Here is a 25,614-nt window from a genome sequence, read left to right as displayed (position 1 = left end):
ATGGAAATCTGAAGGAATATTCCCCAAAGGCCCCTGAAAATAGATGTTTGAGCAGAGGGGAGAGATTCAAATTAATGTCCCAGTTATATAGACAGAGTAAAATGAGCTTAAATATATTACTGAAATTCTTGAGATATTAGACAGTTAGAATGAAAGCCACAGAAAACCTTGCTTTTTATAAACGTGCTGCTTATGGAAGTATCTGTTTCCTAAACAAACAAGATGATACTACAATTTTTTAGATGCCTGCTGCATCTAAAAGATGGTACCTGGTAATGTTAGGATCTTAGAAACCTTTGCAAGCTTAACTGAGCCTTTGACAGATGTGATTATTGTCCTAGGTATTAGTGGTATAAATAAGTGAATAAATAATTTTGTCTAACACTTCCTGAGGCGTATTTCTTGACCTACAGCATGTTGAAGTATTAGACCAAGGTCCAGAAAAAGGGACCCAAAATGTTCCTTAGGAAAAATTTAAGCCCTGTGTCCAATATGTATTTCTGAAAATCCTGTCTTAGTTGCTGCCTGACTCTGCAGGCACCTTAACTCCAAATACACTGGGTTTTGACCTAAAGTTTAAAGTAACTAAAGTTCATGTTCCTTTGCATGAAAAAAATGCCCAAGTAGCTTTGTGTCTAGCTCGTGCCTAGGCATTTTTAGGGAGCCTGTGGTTTTGTCCAAGAAGGCACTCAGTCCAGCAAAGCTTCTAGGGTTACATCTGCCTTCTTAAAGAATACCATAGACACTAGATGCTACATGCTATTTCTGGATTGAGACACGCAGTTATAAACTCTTTGTCTCCTCCTAAAATTATGCACTGTGCAGAGTAGAATTCAAGGTTCCTTGGGCCAGCAAAATGGCAAAAATACAAGTTTAAATTTGTAGCCTGATAACAAAAACAGTAAGGCAGGAACAAAAAGGCTTGGCTTTCAGCACTCTTTTTTTTCTATGCAATAACTACATAAAAGTACTACGTGTCAGCACCTTTATATTCCCTGTTTCCTCCCTCTCCCCAGGCAATTCCCCTGAACAAATAGACGCACTTTTTTCTTCCCAGAACATACATTAAACAGAGTGCATCCTCCTGAAATAGCACTGTGAGGAAAAAAAAAAGACTATCCTCTTCCTCATTTTTGAGAAAAAAAAAAAAAAAGTCTTATAGCCTCAAGCTTTAAAGATGTTCTCAGAGTTAAGATCCCAAGTTGAAGGACAAACCTCATTGTGTTCCTATGCTCTGAGATTTTAGGCCTCTAAGAGAAGTTTTGAACAGTCTGTCTTAGCAGTTCCCCATTATCTAGCTGTAGATACCTGCATATAGACTGGGTTTCCCCTAAGCAACCCGCATCTCAGCCTTTGAATTGTCTTGTGCTTTGTTTTCAATAACCAAACTTCCTACATCCTGCATGAGGAGCCTTCATTTCTCATAGAGGGGTCTGAATTTCATACTGCAGACCAGTTGTCTAAACATTAACTATTACAGTATTTAACTTTCAGCCTTCTAAGTCCCTTCTGGCTATGTTGTTGATCAATGATCATTGTGAAAAAATAAGATTTTTCATCACTAGTAAGAACCCTGTCCACTGCAGGGAATTTTCTAAGGTCTTGTGGAGTGCAAGCACACCCTCTGTAGGGATTTCAAAATCTTACTGGCTTCACTTCCATGATAATGACCTTTTGTAATTCTCATGCTTTATAAACCTCTCTGTCGTAGCTATTTTCAGTAGTTCTTAGCCCTTCTGTTTCTTTCCTCACCCGACTACATTTATGTTGGCGTACAGAACTCATGTTATTTTCTGCCCATATGGTCTCGGTGAGTTAATCCATTTCTAGATTGTTGTACGTCAATGCTGAGCACTCTCAAATATTTTCTTGTGCATTTCCATCTGGAAGTCAACATCTCACCTTCTGTCTTTCTAATATCTTTTCAGAGCAATTTCATAGATTCCTCAGAGCACAGGCAAAATTGAAATTGCCCCTTTTTAAATTCTGTTTCTTTTGCTTTGCCTCTTTCTGCAGCACTGGCAACTGCTGCATTATCATCCCAGACATTTAATTTTATTTGAATTGTATGTGTTAATCAGTGACAATAATATTTCAAATGAAAAAAAAATAGGCCTGCAGCTGCATTTTCCTTTAAAACTTGTTTTTATTATTGCTAGGGGCTGGGTAATTGAGAGAGGACAAACCTGTATATAGGAATCTGTGGGTTTTTCCCCAATATAAACATTTCTCATTTATAAATAATATATGGTATTCACAGGTCTGTCTCCATTGCTTTTGGCAGGAATAATTTCATAATTTCCTTATTTAAACAAAATAATTACTTGTAATATTGCAATATCTTAACTGTATTTTACTTTGCAATGCCACAGAACCAAGCTGTTCCACTTTCCTCCTTTAAAGAAATCTGACAGAGTTCTTCATTTCAAGATTGCAGTTGTGCTCTTTTCAAGGATTCTGAAACACTTTAAAGTTCCTCTTTTTTAATCTGTCTTTCTTCTTTCTCTTTTACAAAGTGTATTTCATGTACCCAAATTTTTACAATAAATTGAATGTCAGGTTGAGCATCAATACTTTAAGAATACTTATAGAATTTTTTATTTATTTTGATGTGTAATAAAACTTTGTTAGAGGCTTTTGTGACAATGAGATGCATTAAGCATGGCCCTTTAAAAGTCTTATTGGTTATTCTCATTTTAATTTTTTTAAAATTACCTTTCTCTTTCTTTTTTATAAAAGATTAACTTTTAAATACAGAATTTGACATTTGTGTCTTATCCAAATCAAGAAATCATAAGAAAAATATCTGGGGAAGTTATCCATAATAAAAGATAGAGATTCATCTATCATTTTATTTGCTTTTTTACTTTTTAAAATTAATTAAATGTGTTTACATAAATATTTATTTTGTATTCCTTTTTTATTGTTGAAATTGCTAACATCGTAACACATAGAAATAGTACAGTGATAAATTCTCAAGAGCAGAGCTAATGCCTCATGCCTCATCACTTGTCAGTTATGGCTGTGAAACCAGAATAGCTAACGCAGAAGAGTGGCTGCTTTGCTTCTTTTGTCAACAGAGAGTATCTTGTTATAAGCAGCTGCAGTTTATGGCAGACTGTACAGGTATCCTGTTGTGTGACCAAGCATGTACCCTGCTTGCACTGCAATGGAAAGTGTCTCCTCTCCCCAACCCCCCACCCCGCCCCCCAATATATCAATGCCTAATCGAAAGTCTGAAGATATTTTTAAGGCTTTCCTTAAGCCTGGCAAAGGCTGAAGTTAAAAGAAAGATTTCTTATATCCTTCTGATCTATGGATGATATACTGACCTTTTAAATCTGTTAGCAACCAGCATAAACCGAGTAATCTGCAGCCTGCCATAAATTATACCAGGAGATCCACAGCAGGATCAGTACTGGGGAAATGCAAAGATCACAATTACTCATATCCATGTTCCTTAGCCGCAGATGAAGGTTTTTTCATACTCGCTCTCATAATCCTTACTAAACCCTGTGATTTTGAGGATTATTTTAAAACTATTCTGATAACACAAACCAGTTGCAGATAATGAATAAATGTATACCCTTTATGTGTTATAAATTGTAAGGACATGATTCCTCAAACGTATACTTTGAAGCATTTTGCAGCTGTTTCTATGGATTTTTTCTTGCATGTCAAATGTGTATTCTACATAATATTACAAAAACAAGCTAGACTTAAACCAAAAGGCATCGAGCTATTGTGTATTGCATATCAGGTTATAGCATATCTAGCTATTGCTCAGTGTTACTAAGAAGTCTATTTAGAAATTTATCATTTCCTTATGAAAAAGAAACTCTTCTAGATATATTTATGGCTTTGCATCAAAGTCTTTAGCAGAAGGTGAACTGTATAATAATTGATAACTAAGCCAAACAAGTAGCAAAAATCAAAAGAGAGTCTAATACCTCACAACCGGTAATCAATATGATACAGAAAATAATCCTGACATTTTAATTCTTCCCAGTTCTAGCAAATACCTCCACTCTGGTAAAGCATAAGCCTCTGAAGGTAACACAGGAATTTCAGAAAGTGGGAGCAAAGTGAAGCACCAAACATCGCTATAAGAAGTTTGAATCCTTCAGGTGTTGCCACTAAAAAAATTCATGCCAGTTATGACAAGATTGGTAAATAGGACAAGCTAACAGGAAGTTATACTTGATAAAATTAGCACTTAGAAAAAGAGAGGCACTAGAGTATCTGCTGAATGCCTGAAAATAACATGTAGAAAGCTCAGTCAATAATCTTTCCCAGAATATACATTTCTATATCTTTTGTCCTAATTCTCTTTGTAAAATACCACCTTCTTTTCACTTCCTTCCCCTTCCCCTTCCCCTAGCACACTGATAAACAATTTGTAAATGTGTGGAAGATACTTTTGCTACAGAACTATGGAGTTGCTATGATAATTCACTTTAGTGGCAAACAGAAACATTATTATTGTAAAATCACATAAATTCTGTCAGTAAAACAGAAAGAAAAGAACAGGAATTATTTATGCCACAAGGCCACATTTTCAACTACGTTTTCCTTGAATTAAACTAAATTGATGAGTCACTGCTGGATGGAAAAGATGATATCAAAAAAGCCCACTAATCTTTGTGAACTAAGATAATTAGGGTCTTTATGTAGAATGCTCAAGATTTAATATATAACCACCCCCCTGAAGCCAAACTCAGTATATAAGTCAAGTGGTTTCTGGAGGATGGGAGGAGAAAAGGGTTTGGTTCCACGGAAAGAAGAGTGAGTATTGGTTACTAGGATTCTAGTTATCTCCTCAGAAAACTACCTGTACACTGTGCTAGGTGCAATTGGGTGTCAAATAGCACTGGAGCACGGACAGTAAACATCCCACTTCCATTTCTATCTGCTGGTCCTGAGGCAAGGATTTCTGTGACTTCTCCCACATCCTGAGACGTAGGTTGTTACATCTGGCTCTCCTATTTAAATGTACACACGATGCATGTTATAAATATCATCTTCTGTAGTGCAAAATAAAAGTTTTATGGACAGTTGCAAGCCATATGTTCTCAAAGAGAAATCTTTTCCAGATGAACTTGTGAAGTCAGTTTGGCTTTTTTTCAAAATTAGTATGTAGCTGCCAAATTTTACATGGTATTCATCATTCGGTTTTGTCACATCTCTAATTCTATTTCGTATGAATCCTAACGATACTAACTTTGAGCAGTGGAAAAATGAATTCTGACTCCCGTTTTGTTAGTGTATTTTTATTAAAGTCAAATGGCATTCAAAAATATTATCTTTACCTTTTATGTTTTATTACATGTGGCTCAATTAAATGAACATGTAAATTTACTTAGCACAGAGTAACTAACAGATATGAACATCTGGGTTGCTTGAATAGGCACAGTAGCATTTTGGAATCAATAATTTCTCATAATTTAGTGAAATTTGGTTTAGAAGATAACCATTTACTATTATCCTTTACCTCATTCAGTGACCCAGACTATGTCTTCTGCTTGTTAATTGGTGCTTATTAGGAGGGGGTTTGTGATGTTCTGATCACTTCACAAGGAATTAGACTGAGAAACCACCAATTTATTTATCATAATCTGCTAAAGAGCTGTCAGATGGCCATGTCTTTTGGTAACTGAGTTTGACTCTGTGTTTTCCTACTTTATATATGTGCACAGTTACTTGAATACTACATATGCACGCAAAGTTCAAGCACCAAGACAACTGTTTGCAGAATTAAGGCCTTAGCAATGGAAACTTCCATCGTCCGTTGCTCCAACAGACAGTGTGCTGTGTAGTGAAATTGTATTATGGTGGGCAGAATCACGTGGACCCTAATGGAATTGTTGTTACAAAGAAACAGTATCCAACAGTGTGATTTGCATCATGCTGTGTGAGCCGCCTACGCTTTTCAGCAGTTGGTTCTGTGTCTGTAATTTATTGCTCTAGAAACCATTATAATAATAAAAGAAATGCTGCAGCAAGTGTAGAGGAAAGAACACATCACAGTCAGACTGTAATGACTATTTAGACTATTTAAACTCACTCAGCTTGTTTTACATTAGAAAAACAAGTCCTTTTCAATTACTTATTTTATGCATTTTATTTGGCTTTCTGGTCTCATTGTGGTTGAGATTAAATACACTATTACACATTTTAAGATAGTTTATGATCATAACTGCTCAAAAATGCAAAACAAGGCCTCAAGATAAAATGGTAAAAGCAAAAATTTCCACCTAGAAGAAAAATGATGACAGATATGCTATTTCCTGCATAAGAAATGGTCTCATTCTCATAGAAGTACTCCACAATGTATGATAAAAGTATGCTGAAATCTCTCTGTACAATTCATTGCATCAGTCTTTTTAAAAACAATGACATTTAATATATGACTGTTATGGACTTCTTCCTCGTTGAGTAGGAGGGACGTAGCCAGGATGGTTTTTTGTAGCTCAATCTTTTCATTGGTGTAGTGATCACTGGGGGGCCAATATAAGAAAGAAATGCCCTGAGGCTGCTAAGAATCCCTCAACAGACCAAACTGGGGCTTCCAGCTGGTGGCTCAATATCACCTTTTCAGTCTTGATTTAAGCACAGGACATGGCCCATAATTTTTATCCTCTGGAATTTTTATCCTACTTCTTTCAGCACACAGCTTGCTTCTGTGTTTGTACTGTCCTGCAGAATGGAGAACAATTTTTGTCAGGATTATTGTCCTTTTATCTTCTGCAGGATAAAACCAATCGTTTGTAACTGCATACTTTTTCCTCAGGTATCCAAATGCTTTCTTTGACACAAAGAAGTTACTCTAAACATTGGTGTAATGTTCTGTTTTCATTCCTTGTTCTTCTCCATTTCTTCTGACTCAGCCAGTTCTTTCCCCTCTCCATTTGTTGTCTCTTTTCTTAATTTTCTGAAATCTGTAATGTAGACTATAGCTGACAAAAACATTTTGGTTCTAGAATCCCTCAAACTTTTTCTATTGTAGATTTCTATACTGCCCTTTTCCCGAAGTTTTCTTTCCTGTCTGTCACTCACCGATTCCACTCCAATGAACATTCCTTTTCTCTTTTGGCAGAGCTGATTTACAAATCCTAAATGTTCCTCTCTGTCAGTTTACCTCTTTGTCTCTTCTATTACCGTTGTTCTTCATTCCCAGAGCTCTTCTCTGTCACATCCTTTGCTTCTAGCCTGTTACTACCTTTCCTTAAGCTATTTCTGCATTTCATTCATATTTAATGTTTCCACAGTTCTAACATAAGTATAGTCACTTCCTTAACCTTCCCGCATAAGTAATTTCTTCTGCCTGAAATACTCTCTTTTTGAAACCACATATTGCTTTGCCACCATATGCTTACCCTTTTCTTGGGGATGTTTAGCAGCCAATGTACATTTGCTTCCCTATCCTTTACCTGCCATGTGAATTTATAGAAATCTTCATGTTTTCTTAGCGTTCGGTACAAAAGCTAGAGACACAAAAGCGTGATGTGCCACACGAAATTGTATTGTAACAAAACCCCAGTATGGAAGATAACTGCATGTTTATTAGGATGCTGGCTTTGATATTTTTCTCCTGGTCTGTTTCCAATATAATAGTACACAGCAATGTGGCAGATAGGAAGGAGTAACTGCTAGCACCAAACCTAATTTAATTTTTACTGATATAACCTGAAGGAAACAAAATGTTTAAATGTTAAAGCATTTGCACCAACTCAGTAAGGATCTCTTCAGAAGAATAGATACAGACATCAAGGGACTGTCCAACTAGAAACTCCAAGGGCAAAATTATATTTTCATCCTCTCATTTATTTGGTGCTTTGTTTATCTCTGAGTAGGTTTTTTTTTCCCCCACAGATTTATTTTTTTCTGGAAAAAAATGCATTGAGTAGTCTATTTTCAGCCCTTGAGTGCATATATGAAATTTGAACATAAACTACAGCAAATGGGAAATACATGTAAATTTAACTTTTACAGAAAAATATAGGTGTAGTGATAGCTTTTGGTCTTCTGACAGAATATAGGGAGTTTGAATCATTATTATCTAACTTAAGAGAAAGTTCAGAAAATTACTTATGGGTATGTCGTATTCCTTAACAGAGTCTGATTTCATATGAAGTATTTTTCCTTTGAGCAAAGCACAAATAAGCAGCAGTTTTGTCACATTTTCCAGAACTACTGGAAAAGTTCAAGAAGCTATAAACTACAGAGAGAAGCAATAAAACAGTAATAAAATTGTTAACATTATCTATAATTAAACAGATTAACAGCCCACATTTTTATATTTGTTTTTGGATTTTTTTTCACCAGAGCATTTACGATTTATTTAGGAAATTACAACAACAGTATTACAGCAAGATAGTGCTAAGATATTTTAATGACCTTAGAGTTTTGGGGGGTTTTTTCCTCTGTATGTAAATTTTTTAAAGACTCTCATAATTTACTTTTGGTTTTGCTTAAAATGTGTCACTGGAAATTTTTTCTTCCCTTCTTTAAATCATTTACATATGCTTCATAAACAGGTGCTCCAGACAAGCCTGTAATTTTTCTGAATTGTTGTTTAGTCAAATGCATTACTTGAGCAGAGATGGGCTATTGCATTTCTCTCAGTTAAATTATTAAAATCTTATTTTTATGAACTTGTTAAAATTAAAAGACTTGGTTTTCAGCAGTGATACCTAGCTTCAGATTCATCTTTTGTGTTTTGCTTCTCTCTCTCCACCCCAGGGAAAATGCTTTTTGCTTCTGTGGTGTGATCGAGTAAAATGATAGATATTCCATATCAGAATTAGCAAGAAGTTCACATTTTGTTAGGGCTGCTTTGAGTGTAAAAACACTAGCATAGATCTAGCCTTCGCTAGTCATTTTCCTAAACTGTTCTGAGTCAACCCATGAACTTTTCTTACACATCAATGCTTATTTCCAACTGGGCATTAAAATCCGCTTAAGCCATAACAGATCCTGCCTGATGTGGGGCACCATCTGCACCATTTCTAGTACCTTATTTAACTTCTTTTCCATTTCTTCATTGGTAATTTATGAATATATGTGGTATGAAATATAAGCATTTGAATTTCTCCTTCAACTTTCACGGGCTACAGAATTAAAGTATGACTATATAACTATCTAATTACCTATTATTGCTATGTCCGTTGCAAGTAAAAAATCTTTTTTTTTTTTAATCAGGTAGTTGACAGCATTTTAGAAATCTTGTGAATGTATTCTACTACTTCAGAATGTTTTCTGCATTTGGCCTTACTATTTTTTTCCTTCCTTTCCTGACTTAGTTGCATTAGCTCAGCTGCTCTTCCCTCTTGGTCATTGTTTTGAACCAATGTTTGTGCTGCAACTGCAGACATATCTCCAGAACACTTACAGATACCAACACCTTCTCTCCATTTACATAGCCCTTACTGCTTAACCTTTAGTGCAAAGCACTATACAGAATTTGTGAACATGAAGGAGTTATGTCATCAGATATCACTATGCCTAAGATCAACAGGTGATTGAGAGCTACAGTATAGAGACAGAAGGTAAAGACCTACTGTGCATGCTATCAGTGATTAGAAGGGCAGTCCCTTTTGAAGGAAGCTGACTCAGTAACCTGTGTTCATAGTCCTGCTCAGGATGCTAAATGCTATGTAATAGAGTGCTGTTATGAAACGGTTTAATCAGTGAGCCAAAAAAACCAAAACAAACCTGTAGTCCCATCTAGCAGTTGCTATGAGGACAAGAACAGTTTACGAAGGAGTTCATGTAAATACTAAATGTATTTCTAATTTAATGTAAGCAACTCACCATTTTCACAGATGGATAACCATCTTAATAGCAAAATGATATAATGATACAAGGCCACAGAGGCCACTGTATCCAACCTTATCAGAATATTTTCATCTCAACCCAAAACTTTAATTGCAAACGTTTATCCTCATCTGCTCACTGGTGCTTTTTTTAATCCATTTTATGACAATCAGTAAACACTTTAAAAATTAATGGTGACCTCCGAGCAGGTCAGCTGGCTTTTGGCTGACCCTGAGATGACTGACAAGTGGCAGCATATGTTACGTTTCTAGATCTAGCAGGAGGAGAAAGCAAACGTTTAATTTCCATCATGATTTGTGGGGCCCAGATTTTTCAGGCATTCTGTTGACAGAAACTGTCAAATATATGAGCTTTAAAGAATTTTCTTTAAATTTATTTATGATGTAATGTAATATGACGGTGCCTTTTACAATATACCCCTTTGGTGGTGTAAGTTTACCTATAACTAAGAAATATATTCATTTCACTGTGCTGTCAAGTTATTTATACTTAATTTTTTTCTTTTCGTAGGAAGCTTTTTTTTTTTTGACTCATTTATAATGACCAACATAAAATAATTGATAGTTACGTGTATCTACAAGTATCATTCTTGTCTCCAAGGACTAATAATTGCTGTGTGATTATGTAGCCTGCATCTATCTTAACATCTTTTCCTCACCTGGTGAACCATGCTGATATTGTTAGTTTTTGTAATGCAGTGGTGTTTAGTGATCACTGTAAGTTTCAGGGCTCTTTTGTGGTGTGAATTCTCCAAAATCAAAGTAAAAGACAGTCCATAAACCAGAAAGCTTAAACACATGCTAAAACCACATCTGACAGGGAGAGCCAATGATCATAGCAGAGAGAAAACCTAGCGAAAATACTGCCTTATTTTTGTTATTCAAATGGAATGTGACCAGTTACCAGCTTGCCCTTTATCTTCTGGTAGTTTTCCATGAACATTACAGTAAGTGGGTTCTGAACAGGAATTTTATTTACTGCACAGCAATGCCTGCATGGGCTGTTTCTGTGAGGATGTCATTTATATAGGGGGTTCAGTGGAAACAAAGATACAAATGATGAAATCAAAATGGACAATCAGATGATTAAACATATGTAAGTGTAAATAAGATAAAAATTAAAAAACAGAAGAGAATTTTTAGTGGTCACCAGAATTAAGGAATTGGGACTTGGACAAAATGATGAAACAGGTCTTAGTAATGTGGTTTTGATTGACTGAAGTTACTCCATGAAAAGGAATTGGCAACTAGAAAAGAGCTGAGGATTTAGATCAGACAGATAAGAAACATCAAATGTAAAATAAGGCAAGAGGGGAAAATAAGGAAGGAGAAAGGAAGAGAAAAATAACAATTTCTTTCATTTTGGGGAAAGCAAACACACAAAGTGTGTAGAGTTAAATAAAGTACTTACTACTCTGAGGAAATGTGAACATGTTAACAGTGCAAAAGAAAGGAGTGACTGTCTGCTTTGGTCTTTGCCAAGTTCAGAAATGAAAAATACAGTTTATAGGATAATTCAGGTAGAAAGGGACCTTAGGAGGCCCTAGTCCAACCTCCAGCTCCAAGCAGCGTCAGTTATGATTTCAGGTTATTATTTTAATAATTCACATACAAATTATTTATAAAACAGTTTATAATAGTCTGACATCAGAAGATGAGACCTAGTACTACTCCTGTCACAGTCTAGAGAATCTATACCATCGTACATGTCGCGCTCCTCTGGATATGCTTGCATGTAACAACTAGCGGACATTACACTGATTATTAAATTTTCTTGTATAAATTATACAGGATCTCACAAGCAACTTCTTTAAGTCAGCCTGGATTGTTGTGTGTCAAGGTATGCAAGATTCTTGAGCTCCAAAAGAGAGTCAACAAAGCATCGGAGTCTGACTATTTTATCGATCAGGTTCATCAGCTGAAAGGAACTAGGAAATGGCATGTCATATCCTGTTCTCTGCACTCCTTCTGTATCTACTTAATGTCTAAATTACCTAAAATGTATTAGACTGAATACCAAGCAAGACATGATGGAGAGAGAGAGCTGGAAATATGGGGAAGTTCAAGGGCAAATGAGGCATGCTAGTCAAAGCAAGACAGAGTCAGATGGATGCCAAAGTTCAAGGGAACAATGAGATGATATTGGTAGGAGTGATAGGAATTGGCCTCAGACAGTTGCAACCTAACTATTGCCAAGATTGGTATGTATATCATAGAATGTGGAAAAGAAATATTTTAAACAGGATTTTTGAAGGACAAAATGGTATCTTCATAGTATACCGCAAACAACAGGGAGGGAAGAGGCTATGTCAAAGTTTTACTGGTCTAGCAGAAAGGTCTCTCTGCAAGGGACTCATTCATCCATGTAACTAAAACTCCTACTCAGTCTCTTTGTACTGAACCCTGCCACATCAAACATAGCAAACCTTCAGTGGCTCTCGTTGCCACCCTTTATAGAGTATCTGTGGTATTAAAAAGATATCTCTTCCCAACTCCAGTGAAGTGTTTCCAACTCCAGTGTTTATAACACATCATCTGTTTTAGTCTGGTGCAAGTCTTTCCACTGGGCAATTCCTGGGATGTTATTTGGTTAGTTTTCATTGTGTGTATATGGCTTACACATCTTTGAGGATATTTCCACAGTTCTTTATTCTAAGAACTATTCCATATTTTTATAATATGCATTATCACGAAGATTTGACAGAATCCTTCCATGTTTGTTTTTTGAAAAGTATATCCCATGTGTAGAGCCAACCAGTGTTGCACAGCCTCTCTGTCTATCCTGCCGGAGTGTTATATAAATAATAATAAAAGAAATAAAAGAACAGTGCCTCTGTAAGTGGGTGACTGGAGCACCACCTTCTTACTTGAGGAAAATTATTTTGTCAAAAAATCCTCACCAGCTCTTTAAAGTAATCTTGCTACAGGTTTTCATTGTTTCTTGTAGAAATAGATCTTAAAACCCCTCAGTTACAGCTTAATTCTCTTTATTGTTAGAACTGCAGCAGTTGGTTGCGCGTTCATACAGTCCTGGGTTTCCCAGCCTCACTGATGATGATTTTAAAGGTTTAGTCACATTAGCAGGTACATTCACTGAGTGAATGGGAGCATATTCATGAGTAGATTGTTTTGCCTAGGGAAAGAACAAAAGGTGTGACAGCAGCTCATGGCATTTTAAAAACTAACTCCTCCTTCCACAAATAACCAACCAAAGAGAAAGGGGCTCTTTCAGTTAAGCCTCCCTGCTGAGATCTAAAGCCTTGTTTACAATAAATAACTACATTTCAGGAGTAATCAGATGACTTAAAAGTGCTGTAACACTAAAATTTTCTGTTTATGTCCAGTTTATCTTTATTAGGGCAATCACCCAGCAGAATTACAAAAAGGTTTGTTTTCTGGTCTTAGCTCAGCCTCAGAATACCTTGTAAACCTCTTTACACTTCTATGTGTCTCAGCTTCCCCACGTTTAAAACAGAATTATAGTTCTTCACTGACTGAGAGACACTTGTAAGGTTCATCACTGTTTGTCAGATGATTTTGATGACAATCACCATAATATAACACAATCAAAAATCATGTGAAAATTTAAAATTATGCAGCTTCTGGTTGAAGAGAACACTTGACAAAATGGAGAATGCCCCTGCTACATAGCGCTGGTATTCTATTACTAAACTACATATTTAAGTATAAAAAGGATAGAATGTAAAAAGTATCTGAATGATTGATTAACACTTCTAAAAAGAAAATTAGTTTTTCTTTTAACTAATGACTGAAAATCTCTTAAACCAAAGAACGATTCACTTTAAATGTCATGGTATAAAAATTCAAACAATAAATTCAACTATAAATGAAATTTTCATTTGAAAGTCCACATGCTTTTCTACTGATGATGAAGAGAAACTGCTTTTTATGTGAATAGCAGTCAATAACAATGAACTTTTGCTTAATTTGCTCTTTGGCAGAGCAACTGTAGTTTTCTTTCATGTGTTTCACTTCTGGCTTTTGCGCTTTGCTTTTGTTTTTGCTGTTTTTAATGGGAGTACAAAGAGTCTTTATTTGATGGTCTGCATATAATAAAGCAATACACCAAATTACCACCACAGACTATATAAAATGTATTTTCCTCATGTGATAGTGCAATTTTGGATGGGAGATGACTCAGGGACCAATGACTAAAAGCATAAAATCCAAAGAATTCTAAAAGAATATTTTTTCTTGATGCTCAGAAGATGGCTATAGAATATTTTTTTGCCACTGAGGCATATTTGAGATGTGAGAAACATTAACAATGAGGAGGGCTTTAGGTCAGGATCACTCTGCATCATAGATGGCATTATCTGCTGATTTAGCTGAGCTAAAAACTGCTGAAAAATAATCCTTTTTGTGCCCTTGTCAGTGGCTTTGGCCGAGAGTAATAGAAAATCAGCTTTACCTGAGTCAGATAATCGTTACAAAATGAATTTTGTTCTTGACTCACAGAAATAATTGGGAGAAAAAGATATTTGATAGGTGTGATGAATATTATTTTAAGTTAAAGCTTACCGAGATGTATAAAATACTAAGTGCTGCTGGTAATTGAGCAACTCTATGCAACTGTAAATTAGCTGCTTGAATTGAAAATAGATGATTACTGAAAGCACTTTTTCCCCCTAGAAAACTTGCTGTTCTCCTTTTCCTTAGCATTCACAAGGGGCATTCAGTTAATCATACTGAGGTCTCCCCCTTAGTGCTGCAGTAGCTGATTACCCAGCAGGAGGTGCAGTTCCAGCAGGGTAAGTCAGAATGGTGTTGGTCGTTCCCTGGGGAGGGACATCCTGTAAAAACACCAAGGTTGAGAACTGTCATATTCACAGCAGTAGGTGCATTTTCCTCAGAAATTAATGGAGCAAGCTGGGCAAAAATGTTTTTAAACTACATCTTCCCTAGAGTAAGATGCAAATTCAAAGCTCTTTTGAAGCATTGGAATGAAAGTTGAAGATAAGACTTTTTAGTTTTTGACATTGATGATATAGGCAACACTAGCACTACGAATATTAAATTGAAATGGAGGATAAGTGGGGCAGATGTTTTTCAAGCAGCTCCCAAATGCAGTCCTAACTATTTCAGAGATAGTTTAACCAAGGGGCTTGTAGTTACGGTTGTTATTATTGCAGAATACCTGTCATAGATTTCCTTCCTTCTGTTTTTTATTAATTGATCGACAATGCTAGATTCTTTCCTGCAACAAGAGATTGAAAGTAATCTTGCCAACTAGAAACTGTTGTTTCCGTCCAACAAAAGAGGGTTTGAAAAAGGAGTGAAGCTTTGAGACGCAGAATATTTTTTCAGTGGCAGTCTGTGTGCTGTTCAGCAGCGAGCAGCAATTCTAGGCTGCTTTTCTATTGTAGGCAATGCAGCACAAAGTGATTGTGATCTGTTTTTCTGTAAACAGATTCTACAGAAACATTGAGCACCTTGTTTGCTCTGTCCCCTTGAACAAAGGCATAAGAAGGGTCTGTTTATAATACACAGTTTCTACAGATTTCTTACTAATACAGCAAGATAAATCCTCAAGGGTTGTCTCTAATAGATTATGTAAGGCCTGTACAAGCTGGTCACAAGTTCCCTCTCCCATGTGTTTTCAGGTCCTATGGTCTTGCCCTCTTTTCTTTGCTCCAGCTCAGTGTTGCTTTTTTGTCCTTCTTATTTGATTCCCGTGTAAGCTCTTACACTGTCTCTATTACCACTGGGTTATAAGAACATGAATGGCCAGACCTGAAATCCACCTAGCCTGACATACTGTCTCTGTGTGGTCAATACCAGAGACCTAGATAAGAGTTGAAAAAAATGGGAAAAAATGAGAAGAAAAAAGAAGAGACCAAAAAAAAAAGGAAATTTTCTCCATTAATTTCTTTTTAGTCTGCAGTAATATCTAGCTCAAGGACTTCCTGATCCAGAAGAGGTATCTCTGTGTAAGAATATTCCATTAAGCTTACAGAGTCAGCCTTCATTCCTTCTTTAAGCAAAAGGCCCTGCTAACCCTAACTGGCAATCCACTCCCTAAAACAGAATTTAAAATGTCACTGAAAATGTGCAGGGACATAAAGCTTGCAAGACTTTATTTGGTTTTCATTTATGCAGATTTTTATTGCATATGTCCAGTAATTACTATCAAGTAAATACTATTACAAAGTCAAATCTATAGTTAAACTAACAACCTTTAAAATCATTCCAGTATACTCTGTAAGTCATTAACTTTCATAAAATATTACCCCGAATTTCAGTTGTCATCATATCTGTAGAAACATTTCCATCTGTCTTTTTATTTAATGCATACACATATCTGATAACCATAAATGAAGCCCTCAATATGAGATATCTTTTTAAAATAGCTTTTATTTCCTATTTCTGCTTGGTATACCTAACATGTTTTCATATCCATAAGTAAAACATAGTCTGATATTTCTAGAAAACGGGGACAGCACATGAGATGACAAATGTGAAAGGTGACGTCAATTAGGAGTTCTGTGTCACCAAACAGTATATAAATACTGGTGTCGTATCTCCAAAAGTCAAGTGACAAGGCCTTCATTGTTCTTTAATAGGACCCAGTTGTTTATGAACATATGGGAAGCTAGCTTATTAATAAAATTTTTCTTCCCTAGTCATCTTAATTCTGCCAGACTGTAAATTATGCAGCCAGAGTGAATTAGAGTTAACTCTCTATTTCCAGACATTCTGAGAGATTTGTTCTGTAAAGAAATTAACCTAGGAGTTTTCTAGCTTCTCGCCGGACATTTTCCTAGGTAGATTCATTGCATACTTCCAGCAATGTGCTTAAGGATAAATATACTTTAAAACCCAGTGTGAATTAACAGGAGATTGATATGTTGAAACAGAAAGGATCTTAGCAGGCAGGAGATCTCAAGTATCTAATCAGCCCACTCACACAGGGAGACCGGTCCAAGTCAAAACTCTAGACTGAATATTCCCTAGGCTCTGGCCTGCTGTATTTTGCAGTGCAGACCGGAGCCAAATTTTGCAGTCTGAGATAATTTCTTTTACCGTCTTCCAATTAATTCTAATTTCAGTTGTAAAATAAATGTTGTATTAAAGTCTGCACACACCTTAAATATGCACATTTACACTGATTCTTATGGTAAAGGAGTATACCCTCCCTGACAGCAACGCCCTTTAATATATTGCAGTGTTTAAATTTAGACATTTGAGGCTCCCACTAGACAACAAGTTATTAAAACATCTGCCTTTCCATAAGCCATTCTGTTCTCTGCCATTCCACATGTCCTTTTCTACTTCACCAGGCAAAATTGCCCAATCTAAATTTCAGCTCAAGTGTTTGATGGCTTTCACGCTGAGCTCAAACTGTTAGTGCTTCCCTGAGAGAATACAATTGAAACGGGATTTAATCTAAAATAACAAAATAGAATAAAGGTTTTACATATAAATAAGTAATGCCCTGTATATTTTTATGCACACTTTTCTTTTCTGGATTTTGCATGCAGTGAACTTAAATGTTAAAATGCATAGATAACCCAAAGCTGACAGAAAAGAACATCAGTGTATGTTGTCTGTGCGCTCAATTAATGCCTATCCTAAAGTACATTTTAATTCAAATCCATAGTAACTGTTACTACAAAATATATTGCAAAAATAGTATTTCTATTGCTACCTTTGTCTCAGACTGCTGGGTGCTTATTTGCTTTTTTTTTTTAAACAGTGGTATTTTCAAATAGCATTCCAAAACCGTTACAAACATGCTGTCTAGTCTTTTCAGTAACAATAGTTGGGATTTTATATGCTTGCTGTTCATGGAAGATTCATATTTGGAGCTAGATTTTTTTCATAGAATGTGAACTATTAACTTTATAATAATAAAACAAAATTATGAACTACCTGTTAGCAATAGATATTTCAATATGTAATGATGGGTTACTAAAAAAAAAATTCTGGACTTCTGCAGTAAAAAATTATGGGATTGATTCCTACTGTTAACTAAAATCGCGTGCTTGATAAATGAAACAGAGCAGGGTCAAGCTGTTGTCAGTTACCTTGCCATTTTTTTCAAATCTAGATAAACGACCATTAATCACAGCTTCTCAGATAACAAAGGTTTTAGTTTTGTTATTGCCCTTGTAGCAATAAAGGCGTACCACACAGTGGGGAGCAGCATAACCAGGAGGTTGAGGGAAATGATTATTCCTCTATATTCAGGACTTGTGTCCACTTGTGTCCCCCAAGAGAGAATAACAGAGTATGATGTACAAAGGGAAGCTGAGAAAAGTGGGTTTCTTCAGCTTGCAGAAGAGAAGGCTAAGAGAGGATCTAATTACTGTTTTCAGCTATATCATGGTGGGGAACACGGAGATGCGCCTCAGAGATGCATAGTAAAAGGACAAGAGGTAATGATCAGCAGCAAAGGAAGTTCCAAGTGATGTAAAGAATTTTTCGCCAGGTGGGAGGGGCTAGGCTGTGGGACAGGGTGCCTCAGATATTTAACACTGGACTGGACAAAGCCCTGGGAAACATGTTATAAATTTGGAGTAGGGTATTGGGCTAGATGACTTCCAGAGATCCCTTCCAGCCTAAACTATTCTGAGATTCTGTTCTGTGATTCATCCCACGAATAAATTGCTAAGAAAAGTCTTTGAAACTCCAAATTTTCACTCCAGGATTCACACCATTAAGAATGTCTTCAGTTACTGATTCCCTTTTTTAACTCCATGCTTCTGTTCTGCAATCTACACACTGTAAACAATTTATCTTCGTGGTATTTAGGCTATACAGTTCTAATTGTATGATTTGACACCCAGGTATCATGGATGTCATACAGTAATACAAAGGCAAACTTCAAACATTCCATAAGGCAGTAATTTTTCCAGGTATTAAATATGGGTATAATTTTATGGGAGCAAATGTATGCCTATGCCCTCTATGATCTGATGACTGTGCATATATAGGTCCAAACCATTGCCTACTAAACTTACTATGATTATATGGTTCCCATATCACTCAGACAGGCATGAGGTGAAGCTTGTGTGAGGAATAGCCAACCTTCCATTTAACACTGGAATTCCAAACAGCTATAACCTTAGGAAGGTTAAAAATTACAAAAATTAAAATTTTCAGTTTGATTTCATTGTTCCGTAAGACAGGATAAAATCATACATTCTTTACCATGCAAAGTGGCAGAGCGTTTTCACAAGAGACTGAGACTTGGTAACGAGCTGATCGTGAACTGCCATTAAACTTTAAACTGTGCAAGATTAAAATTCAAATCTTAGCTAAAATTTGCTGTCTGAAAGAAGCCTCCCATTTCCCCAGAAGACTGTTTTCAAAATCTTTTCTTTTACATTAAAACACTGATTGGTTGTCAAAGTACAAGCCTATAGCATGGCCATTTCATCAGTTGTTAGCTAATTAGACTGTTTAACCGTACTTTTTAATGGAAAACAGATTTTACAAAATACAAAAAAATTATCCCAAACAGAACAACTGTGCCCCAGAAATTTCTGTAACTTCCCAATTTCACCTAGCTTCCAGAACTGTGAAGTCATTTGCAGTTTAGAGAGTGAAACCCACGTCATGCCACCTCTGTGAATTTGAACAGGTAGCCATTTATTTCATCAGTTGTTAATATTTCCCTCTTACCCTTGCTCAGGCAGAGTCCTGTGAGGAGAGATGGTTCTCCTAGTCTTAAGGAGTAAGCATGGTGTGCTTTACAGCCTGGGAGCCAGAGCAGCAGAATCCCACCAGGGAATATCTTCTCCTGCCCACTAGGATACAACATGAAGGTGGAAAGCTGTTATGAAAAGGGCCCCTTATGAGACATGAAGGACAATTACAAAACTACTCGCCCGTTCTACCATATTTCCTATATTTATCAATACACTATACATGCTGTAGGTGGTATAAACATACCATATTTTCTAATCTGGAAAGTGTCATGAGTCATTTTTTCTTATCTACTTTGTGGCTTTTTGCAGCTTGGTCCATGCATCCCACTTGTGCAAAACTCCAGACTTCAGTGAAACATCATTTCCTTTGCAGTCAGTAATTTAACATTCCAGCATGCTGGTAGGATGAGCACTTCAGAGAATGGTTTGATTTTCCTAATGTGAAAAGTCTACATAGGGCAAATGTAGTAAATTACTTACTACCTTTGGCTACCATGCTCAGCTGATGAAGCTGAGCTGAAGTATTATTACCTTTCTTGATGACATGAAGTCATTAAAACACTTCTCTCTGGTTTGAGATATAATTTTAACACTTGCAGGAAATAAGACTTTTAGAAAGTGTGGTGCTGTCAGCTTGTATATTATCAGACACACAGCATGTGCCTGCAAACTACATTGGTACTGTTTAACTTTGCGAGACACGAACAGATCGAAGACCCCATAAAATGTGTTCTGAAAAAAGAAACAAAACCGTAACTGTACTAAAGAATCAGGTGGCATAATTGTATTTCTGGTAGAAATGAGAATAATCGATATTATTCTTGAAGGAGGATTATTATCTACCCCTTTGTTCTTTTCTAGTTTTGAGCTTATGTTCTGCATCTGTCAAGCACATAATCACAAAAATTATTATTCGTTTCCTTAATCTACACCCTTTCTGAGCCTTCTTGACAATATTATTTTTTTTTTCATTTTTCAATCAACTTTTGTTATTCTGCTATCTGAGTTAACTGTATTAATGAAGAATAAAGTGTAAAAAATTAGACATGTTTTCATGTACTTTTTAAGGACACCTTAAGGCTACTAATATAATTTTTAGTGCTGTATATTGATATAATGTAAGCAGGCAAGTAGAAAGCTCATAATAATTGTATGTGTGACCCTCAATATAGGCATTTTTTGATTTTTCCTTTTCTGTGTAACCTAGCATATTGCCCATTTCCTCAATTTTATTAATATCCTGTGGATTCAGTGCTTGTTTTAAGCTGAATGAAAGTCCACAAACTCCCAATTATTTTCAGTTTTGCACTTGTTTGATTAGAGTGCTATTGTCTGTAATTTTTATGCTTTTTTTGAATCTTCAAAGTGCATGATTCATGCCTTGAAAACGGGTTGGTTTGTGTTTCCCAGCACTGCTTTTTTTTATCCCTGCCAGTTATAACCTGATAACCTGATTTCATACTGTGCTTTAGCACAACAATACAGTCATCAAACTAAAGCAACACAGTAAGTGGGCACATTAGCCATCATTTTACTTGATCACTTGGGAGAGATTAAATTTATTCATTTTCAGAACAGATAATGAAATATTTAAAACATGTTAGAGTAAACGGTGGCAGCGTTTTGAAGTTCTGACATGCTCTTTGCCAAAGCAGTAAACTATATACTACACATGTAACACTCTTGTGCAGATGTTTGGGAAATTTCTGTAGGTTTTTTTCTTAGGGTCATTTGCATTTAGTTTATCTAAAGTGAAATCCATTCAATTTTATTGAACTGTAATTCTGGTAATTTACAATATTTACATGCTGTGGTTAGATTGAAATCAGTCCTTAATTCAAATTCAATCTAAATTTACAGCATAGTAATTAGGGCTTTGTAACTGACACTAGGGGCCTATTGATTTAATGAAAAACTTAACCTTACAGTAAGTGTTTAATTAGTTGCTGCAGCAGATTCTGCGCTGTCCTAAATTGTGGACTTTAGAGAATTAGGTACTAATTTAAATTACATTACTATATAAAGATCAGAACTATTTTTTAAAAGAGCATGTAGCCCTACAGATGAATTAATTTCTCAGTCTTTGAAAAGGATAACAGAAAAAGGCAGTAATGAAAGCAATTGCCTACCCTGCCTGAATACAGGTAAAGCCATGCTAGGTATCCTGGAAATGACTACCTACCTTGGTAAAATATTGGTTTAAAGAGTTAAGAAAAAAAAAAAAAGAAGTCAGATTTTTCTTCATGGAAATTTTCCCCAGGAGATAAAATTTGAAATAATATATATGACTACATATCGAAGGTGTCCTCTTGAAGCCAAAATGAAAAAGTCTAACTCTAAAAACGATAAACCCCAGTATGTTTGTATTCATAACTGAACAGATAAGTGACAGAAAATGGGTGTAAACATCCATTTTATACACAGAAAATTATATTTTCATTTACAAAATACTCAAATGTAGTAAGCAGATATTGTATTTCTCCAGTTCCATAAAATCTCAATCTCGATCAATCCCATAAGTTTGCAGATTTAGAAAGAATTAATTACCAGTAACAAAAGGTGTTTCTTTCTTCCTATTTCTCCCCCTTTTGTTATCATGGCTTGGTACAGCATGGACACCAAGTCACGAGCTGGAAGTGACTCTGTTATTCTCCAGATCTGCCGTTAACATTTTGGCTTGATGTATAGCCATTGGAACAAATTACAGTTCATCAGCAACATGTCAGTACACACTTATCTCAAAGCCCTTGCTAGTAAGTTTACCCCTTTTTTACTGGTTAGTAAACCATCCTGGAGCAGCAGTGGCATGACAGCTTTTGCCTTGTTGCCCCTGTGTATGCTTCTGGCCCCTGGTAAATATTTTTAAGTAAAATAAAGTAAATAAAGTTTTTTGTAGTAGGTACTCCTATTACGCAAATTTTTAGTGAGCCATAAATTTTATATCCCTAGAGGATCATCTAGAAGGTCATCATGGATTTCAGTAATTATGATTCTACTTTATATTTGCCTAATCAACCTGAATTCATCACCCGTTTGCACCCTACACTTGATTTTGTGGGGAAAGCAGAAGAGATCGTTCCGGCAAGCACTACTATATTATGTTGCGTATACATAGAGACCAAACTAAGGTTAAACAAGGGCCCATGAATATGGCATTCCTTAGCTTTTTTTAAGGAGGCCCTTAAAGGCATTTCTTAGGGGACTGGAGAATTTCTGCATCTGAGAAACTGATCCAGTAGTCCTGCTTGTTCATTCACTTCCCTTCTCAGTTCTATACAAGAGGACGGATATGTCTGCTGGTACTGCACGCTCTGTCCAAGAACTGTGCGTTCAGGGGACAGGGGAGGTGTAGGTAAAAAGAGCTAATGTAAGGTGAAGGTAACTGAAGATCAGGAGCTAGCCTAAACTCCATCCATTCCCTTCCTATTTTCTGTGCACGCAGTGAAATACCGTTGGGACCTAGCTCAGTCAGTGGCGATGCTATGGGAGCTATTGTGGTAGGTATGAAAAAAGAACTGTGATAGTTTGCAAAATTGTATGTTTTCTGGGACAAAAAAAGAAAAGAGAGTAGGAAGGTAATCTGAGAGACGTTTCCCTACAGAAAATTACACTCTTTTCTAACACTTGGTAACAAGACAATGATCAAATAAAACAAGGAATTTTCCGAAGTAATGGTCTGAAATATGCTTTATAATAATAAAGTGAAGCAAGATAAATACAGTGATAACTTAGTACTCACAGCACAGCCATGAAACAGTCTACAGGTATGATCCTGAGGCACAGAGAGACAATATTTTTTTTTCCTGTTTCACAGGCAGTCTGTAGCAATCTGAAGCACCTAACGTCTCTAACTGATTTCATAGAATGTAACATAATAGAAGCAGTGAGGCTGGCAATCAGAGATGTAAAATCCCTATTTTTGTTCTGTTCCAGGAACTGCACTTCTCCATGATAAGACCTTTTAAAAATTCTGTTTGGACAACATCTCTGCTGACCTGCCATTGTGCTGAGCGAGGCCTGGTATGAAATTCAATTTCAATATATTTCTGAAAAACATACTTATAGAATTCAACTAAACTCCATGTGTTTTATTAAAACTTGTAATGGTTTTACTTAATTTCAAAGATAATGTTTTTTTCAAAAGTAACAGAATTTTCCTTTTGGAAAATTTCCTTTGATGTGAGGGTTTTTTAACCTGTCTGTTATCCTGGTCATGGCTTTTTAGGTCATTCCATGTTCCTAAGTCTGGACATAGTAATAGTCCCATGTGAGATTTTTACAGAAAAGCCATGGAGCTGAGGAACCTGCTGATACACTGTTGGGGTATTTTGTCTGTTTTAGTAAGGAGGGGAAAAAAAGTTTATTTTATGATTGCCTTTTTTGCTTGCTGGTGAAGAAAGGCATAAGTAAAACATAGGTACGAGACAACGGGTATTGACTTACCTCAATATTTATTGTAAAAGTAAGTGATACGTAATCTTACTTTATTCTTTTAATCATCAAGTAGCCGTCAAAATACATGAAAACAATTGACTTTCCTGTAGTCATTAAGTAAATCAAGAATAGAAAATAGATGGTTTGGTCCGGGTCTTGGTCCTTATAGGCTAAGCTACACTGCTTGTCTTGATCTTTATCATTTTATGAATAAGTCTGCACAGTGTCACACCGAACACTTTCTATATTCAGAAATGATAAATGGCTTCTGCCTGAATTAGCATTACAACAGAGTGACACACATCACCATCAAAAAGAGTTCTCAAAGCTAGAAGTCAACGTGCAGCTTATTGGGCAGGTCAAAATCACAACACTAACAAGCAGATTAGTTTCAAATCTTGCTTTTTCAAGGAAAAGGTCATTTTTTTTTTTCAAAGAAAGGAAAAGGAATACAGCACCTGAAGAATTTTAATCCATCTCAAGTAAAGTACTGTGCTACATGTGAAAGAAGTAAAGGCAGGGAGGGGAAAGGAGATACTGTGTCTGTAACCAGGTACACAAAACTGCAAAATAAAAGAAAGAAGAAGCAGCACTGGAAAAGCCCAAATAATGTAGTGAAACTTAAAGAATTATGTACATGGAGACTAACATCAGAAAAGTCACCAGTGCTATCTTTAAACATACTCTCTCTCAGCCATGTTTTCCCAATAGTAGTCCTCTGTGATATATTTGTGATACATTTTTTCTAGAAAAGTGTCTTAGGCAGAAGACATTTAGAGTCCTAGAACCACCCTCCACCTACACTGCTTTTGCCAGTGGTTACTAGTTTTGATCAGTCAGCACAGCTTATCAGCAAAAGCAGCTTCATTAGTCAGTACGATAAGCGTGATTTCAGCATGCAAACTTGCCATATTTGTTACTCTATCATTCTTTTACCCTTTAGTAAGTTAAAACATAATGAAAGTATTGTATAATATTGTGGGTAACGCCTAGCAGTTTGCAGCAGTAGACTCGGCACATTCAATCTTTTTTGGTTTTCCTGTATAGAACTGCCAAATTAGAAGCCACATTACCACCATTTCCGTAGGCTGATCTGAGGAATATTCCCAAGAAAAATAAGTTAACTGGAGGATTTCTGTGTCCTAATGATCCCTAACTTCTGGAACACGCCTCTTTAGGCGTTGAAGATAACTCATTTACCACAAGGTGCTCAAAATTTTGCTGAATTTTGGCAGATGGCCAAAGTGATAGTCTGGTTTTCAGGACAAGAGAGCACAGAGGTTGTTTAAATCATTTTTTAGTTTCTTCAGTCTCCAGGTTTACTGGAATGGAGAATACAGCCACCTTTGTCAGGGTACACAGTAAATTCTTTCAGAAACAACAGATCATTCTGTCATTATGAAATGGATAAACAGAGACACAAAGTAAAAATTAAATATATGCTTCTCAAGTTGTCAATATATTTCAAGTTATATGCTCAATCTGTAATTAAATTTTTGTCTATATACAGCAGAAAAAAAAAAGATTATTTGAACCAGCATAAGAAATATTTGTGATTTCCCACCTCAGAAAAAGCTAGATTCATGCCATGACTCTCTATGACTTTCCACAATTCATGCCATGACAACATGCTCTGTGGTTTTGAAAGGTTAATCGCAGCCCAATACTGG

Source organism: Mycteria americana, chromosome 4 (assembly GCF_035582795.1).
Source record: "Mycteria americana isolate JAX WOST 10 ecotype Jacksonville Zoo and Gardens chromosome 4, USCA_MyAme_1.0, whole genome shotgun sequence".
In the NCBI taxonomy this organism is placed as follows: domain Eukaryota; kingdom Metazoa; phylum Chordata; class Aves; order Ciconiiformes; family Ciconiidae; genus Mycteria; species Mycteria americana.
The sequence above is the reverse complement of the archived record's forward strand: the minus strand, read 5'-3'. Positions refer to the sequence as shown.